The sequence below is a fragment of the Fundulus heteroclitus genome, chromosome 17 (assembly GCF_011125445.2).
Source record: "Fundulus heteroclitus isolate FHET01 chromosome 17, MU-UCD_Fhet_4.1, whole genome shotgun sequence".
NCBI lineage: Eukaryota > Metazoa > Chordata > Actinopteri > Cyprinodontiformes > Fundulidae > Fundulus > Fundulus heteroclitus.
Window position 1 is genome coordinate 23,217,630 of NC_046377.1, and position 6,167 is coordinate 23,223,796.

The window sequence follows — 6,167 nt, forward strand, 5'->3', positions numbered from 1 at the left end:
GTACTGCGACATATGCAGCTCCCTTATAAACACGGCAGGCCAGTATGGACAAGAGAGCACGAAAGCCCCTGAAACCACTGGACGGCTACAATTATTTTATATCAGGAAAAAGGCTCCAGCAACGCCTGCGACGCCATGAGGGATTAAGCGGTCAGAAAATGGATGGATGGATGTTGTTCACACATGTTTGTGCAACAGCACAAAGCGGCGTCGGACACAGGCCGCATTTCAGCAGAGGCCTGGTAGGTTAAAAAAAACATTTTTCACTACGGATTATTTAGGTGTTTTTGTCTTGTTAAAATGGGTGTCGGTGTCGGCAACGTTGCAGCGTAAACACAGAAGTACTAGCGCCCGTGAATGGGGGCGTAATAGCAGCAGCAGCTGCTGTAGCCGCTGCTGCTGCGTAAACACTACATGGGCCGGAGAAGCTGCTAGCAGCAGCTTCTCCGGCCCGTGTAGTGTTTACGCAGCAGCCGCTGGCTTATGCTGCCGCAGCCCGTGAACGGGCGGAGCAGCCGCTGCCTGCTCTGCCGCAGTTGTCTGAAGCAGCAGCGGCTGCTGCTGCTACCGCTTCTCTTGCCCGTGTAGTGATCGCCACCTCCCCTCCGCCGCTGTTTAAGTAGAACAATGACTAGAGCAGAATTAAGTTGTATTTACCGGAAATGAAGTGTAGACTGCAAATTCTGTCGTAGTATGATGGCTCCCCCAGTCCATTGGGAGTGTCTGCCTGCGCTCTTTTCATTGAAAATATCCATTTCTTTCTTCGTCCTTCGGTATACGACAGAAACGTACATCCAACGATTTGGAATGCCTCTGTGTGCAACCGGGAGCACAACAAGTCGTAGGCATTGCTTAGATTACAAAAATAAACAAACTAAAAGTACGCTCTAAATCACCCGTTTTGTCATGTAGTAGACGAGAACAGTACTGTTTTTGCCTACCCGCGGGACCCGGATGTATCGCTGACTTCACGCATGAACTACCCTCTATATATATATATATATATATATATATATATATATATATATATATATATATATATATATATATGCCCTCATGCCCTCTGAAGGATTTTTTACAGCCCCCGGTTCTCAATAAAAGCAGAGGTGGGTGCAGATGAACAATTTTCATCTTCTAGACCAAGGTTTTTACAGAGAACATCTTGAAAAATATGAAGAACAAAATACAGATTTCCATTTATTAATGACACTTTTGCATTCAACTTCTTTGTAGGAACTCGAACCACAAACACAACCTACATTTACTCAAACGCAAACCAAATAAGAAAACAATACTCAAAGTTTGAAACTTTGAGCCTGTCTTATAATGCAGACATGCACAATCTTTGTTTTGTATCTACACTCATTTAAATTTTTACTTTCATTTAGCAGATAAACTTTAAAAAAGTAAAACTACTTTTTTTTCTAAGTCTAAGATGTCTACTAACCATGGTTTTTAAACATTGTTGTTATGGAACGTGCAACAGCGACTCGAGGTACGCTGATAGGCCGCATATGAAGGATGTTAAAGCCGCAAGCGGCGTCGATCGGCCCTCGCAGCCAAGCGCCGTTGCGGTGCCGGCGGGCGGGCGGGGTCCGCGCACCGGCGGCCGGCGGGCGGGCGGGGTTTGCGCAGCCAAGCGCCGCTGTGGTGCCGGCCGTTCACAAAAATAGAAAACATCCTTCGGGGCCCCCGAAATGCCGGGGCCCCGGGCTGCAGCCCCGGTAAGCCCCTGCTAAAATCCGGCCCAGCCCACCTCTGTCCTTACAGTTCCAGGGGTATTGCCTAATCTATTGGTTGTCCCATATGCCATCATTCTGACGCGATCACGTAACGCCAGTGTTCGTGCTCGTTCCTTGTTAGTTTCTGCTTGCTGACTGCGCACTTCTAGTGTTTATGTATCCGGTTAGCTTAGCGGCTAGGTTAGCTTAGCAGTTAGCCGTTCATTGTAGCTCCGCTGCTCTCAGTGTAGACTTTGAACATGGCTGAGAGTCACAAGAAATTGAACCATGTTCATGTTTATGAGAAGAAGAGGAAGGACTCAGGAGTAAGAAATAAGACCAGAGTGGATTTGGGAGATTTTTTTATGCAATCCCCCTCAAGAGCGGAAGAGCAGGTAAGATGGTCTTGCACATGCACAGCTATTCAAAGAGGGACTTTGGGAAACTTCTTGAAAAATCACCAACTCTAGCTTTAAAGAGGAAATAAATCAGATTAATGTGAGATTAAAACACAGCAACTGTCAAGCACGGTGGTGGAGGGCTAATGATTGGGAGTTGTTTTGCAAGGTTCACCAAGGAGTTTGGAGAAAACCAAAACAAAATTACAGGACAAACTCGTTACTAACTCTAAGGCATGGTGGTGGGGAGTGATGGTTTGGGCTTGCTTGAAGCTTGGTCCAAATGGTTTGACCAAACAAGGCATACATCGCCTGCAGAGGGCATCCTAACCAGTGCCATAGTACTAGTAGCTAGTACCAGTACTACTGTACTTAACTGTAACGCTCTGATCCTAACATGTTGCCATCTGTTGCCTGGCTGGCGCCACCTAGAGGAGTGGAGAGGATTCTGCAGGCCTTTCGTCTTATATATGTTTGTAGTATTTACTTTGGGTTTTGTGTTTTCCTGACATATTTTTTAAAACTTTGCTGTATTTGTCAATTTGTTTGTTGTTATTTGTTTACTTTTAGTCATGAGATTTCCTTTTATTCCTTTGCAACCATTTTGTGCCTCTCTTTATGGTGATTTTTTTTGTGCGTTTTCTTTTAGGATTGCTCAATATATTTTAATGTAGAACTCCAGTGCAGCAACATTTTTATTTTATTTATACCACTGTGCAAAATTAAGCTATTTTAATAAGTTATATCAACACTCAAAAGCTGTTTCAAGGGAGCGCTTTGAATTTTTCTTGATTTTAAAGGAATAATAATAATAATTACATTTATATTCTAAGCTGAAAAACTGTCTAGTTAAAATAAAATTCACCAAAAAAAAGTTAAATTATTGTGACCGTTTTTTTAACAAACGTTTGAAGTTTCAGATTCTGATTTTTATGGTGAAACACTGACCTCATGTGGCCGAACCGAAGCATTGCAAGAGGTTTCCAGGTTTAAGAGTTTTCCAGGTCAGAAGTTTCTCTTTTGAGGTTTGATCCTTATATTTTTGCAAAAATCATAATTATTAAATGTGTCTTTCTTTTTTTAAGGTTCACAGAACCTTAAAATGGTTCCGATGGGTGAGCTAATTGTTGTTTTCATGTGCAATTAGACGTTTGTTTAGAAAAGAAATAACTTTTTTTATTAATACATATGTGAAATATCATGTTCAATAAAAGAATTTATATAAAATTAATAAGATTTTCTCTGATTGAGTTAATTGTTGTGATCTAAAAGTTTAGACCATTTCCTCTTGACTGACCCCAGAGCAATTAATTCCCAAAGGCAACTGCAAAGGTTAAAAATTGCAGGAGGGCGACACGTCTAGCATCCATGTAGGAAGGCGTGGCTACGAAAAGGTTTGTTTTAAAGGTAGGCAACAAAATGGACGCAAAAAAGGGAGCAAATAGCGGAATATAATTAGGAAATGCCATTTTTAATCTCTTTTTGCATGAACTCACATGACATTTTTAAATAACTTTTTTTTTTATTATTATTATTTAAAGGCCTATATGGCTCCAATAAACGTGTCTGATCAGGGATTGTAGTCTGCTGTAGACTGGTCCAAGGCAGAAGCAGAACCAACATAAATGGGAATAACTTGTAAAGCAAAGAGATTAATGATTTGTAAACATAATGCAAATATCATTAAACTCCACACACGATTTGAGCCTTTCGGACCCCCTATCTTGTCATAGCTCCTTAAAATACTTATACATACAAAAACAATTAAACCAAAACATCCGGATTAGGCGCAGGGGCGTGAAATGGCAACGCGTGGCTACGAAACGGAGACACGAAGTGGCGAATGGACCCTGAGCTCCTCGGATGTTTTCGTCCCTCAGCCTGTTTGCTGTCTGTGAGCCAACGTGAGAAACTCCAGCAGCTCTGACGGTCCTCATCACGTGATGCTGCAGAGAGTAGCACGCAGTAAAGACGTCTCACTCTGCTGCCGCTTCAGCTCGGGATTCAGCCATTTTCCTTTAATAAGTTTTATAAGTAAGCTACTTACTTTATTAAGCTTTCCTTAAAAAAACATAGAAAAATAAAAGCATTCTAAAAGTGTAGTTTGGGAGTATCATCACTGCAAATAAATAAATAAATAAATTAAAAAATGTTAAAATCTTTTTGTTCATTTTGTGCACATGATGAGGAACTAATACCTTGTAAATAGATAATTCACCAGTGAGGTCTCACTTCACATAATAAAGATTAAAATACAACAGAGACACCAAAACTGAGACTAGAAGTAAGAAGTTGAAGTAACATCAATAAGAAGTGAATTAATATTTTTGAAGGGGTATTCTGACTAAAGAAAAGCTGTGGCACATTCAATATTCTAGGTCTCTTCCAGGATGTTTTATTAGAGCTTCATTTTGTAGGGAAGCAAAATTTCACGACATCTAAACTATCTACTCACTTTAGTTTTCAATATAAAGTTTAATTTTGTTTCTATTATAACTCCTTATCCTTTTAATCATCTCCTACATGGTTTGTAGCAGACTGAAAATAGCAATTCTTCTGTGTTTTCTCTCAACAGCGACTTCCTTGTTTTAACTCTCTAACAAAGGTCAGATTTATGGAGTGCAAGACTAATAGATGTGATGTCAACACATATTCCCACTTGAGCTGCTGATCTCTGTAGCTCCCCCAGAGTTACCACCTTCCTCTTGGCTGCTTCCCTGATTAAGTTTGATCACTACGGTTCACTGATAACCCTGTCAGGTCTGCAGGTCTGCTGGTGGTTCCTAGAGTCTCTAAAAGTAGAATGGGAGGCACCCATTCTACTTTTTAAGATTAGTTTTAAAAGTAGAATGGGAGGCAGATCCTTTAGCTATCAGGCTCCTCTCCTGTGGAACCAACTCCCAGATTTGGTCCGTGAGGCAGACACCCCGTCTACTTTTAAGACTAATCTTAAAACTTTCCTTTGTGACAAAGCTTATAGTCAGAGTGGCTCATGTTACCCTGAGCTACCTCTATAGTTATGCTGCTATAGGCTTAGGCTGCTGGAGGACATCAGGGTCTATTTCTCTCACTCTGCAGAGTTCTCCTACTGCTCTCCAATCTGCATTGTTTGTTGTTATTTCAGCTTTTAACTTTTTGTTCTCTGTCTTTTTTCTCTTCATAGAAGGTACACCTGGTCTGGCGTTCTGTTAGCTGTGACATCATCCAGGGGAGGCAGATCATCCTCTATTACCATCTACCATAGAAAGTACTCCTGGGTCAATGTGAGCTTCTGAGCTTTCTGTGTCTCTGCTCTGTCTTCTCTAACATAGAAAGTACTCCTGGATCAATGTGAGCTTCTGTGCTTTCTGTGTCTCTGCTCTGTCTTCTCTAACATAGAAAGTACTCCTGGGTCAATGTGAGCTTCTGAGCTTTCTGTGTCTCTGCTCTGTCTTCTCTAAGCCCCAGTGGGTGGAGGCAGATGAGCGTTCACACTGAGCCTGGTTCTGGTTCTGCTGGAGGTTCTCCTCCCTGTTAAAGGGGAGTTTTCCTCTCCACTGTCGCTTCATGCATGCTCAGTATGAGGGATTGCTGCAAAGCCATCAACAATGCAGACGACTGTCCACTGTGGCTCTACACTCTTTCAGGAGGAGTAAATGCTGCTTGGAGAGACTTGATGCAACCTGCTGGGTTTCCTTAGAGAGGAAACTTTCTCACCAACCTGGAGGATCTGATGGAGTCTGACTTTAGAAAGAGCCTTGCGGTAACATGTCTCATGAATTGGCGCTATATAAATAAAACTAAATTTAATTGAATTGAATTTATACTTAGAATAACTTACACAAAGGTGGACTCATCTAATTAGGTGACTTCTGAAAGAAGATGGTGGCACTGCATTTTATTTATTATTAACTAAATTATTAACTAAATACTTTTCACAGTTCACCATATGCAATTTTCCTTCTGCTTCATAATTATGTATTACTTTCTGTGGGTCTAATAAAAAAATCCAAATAAAATCTATTAAAGGTTGTGTTTGTAATGCAAAAACAATGTTGACAGACAGTTT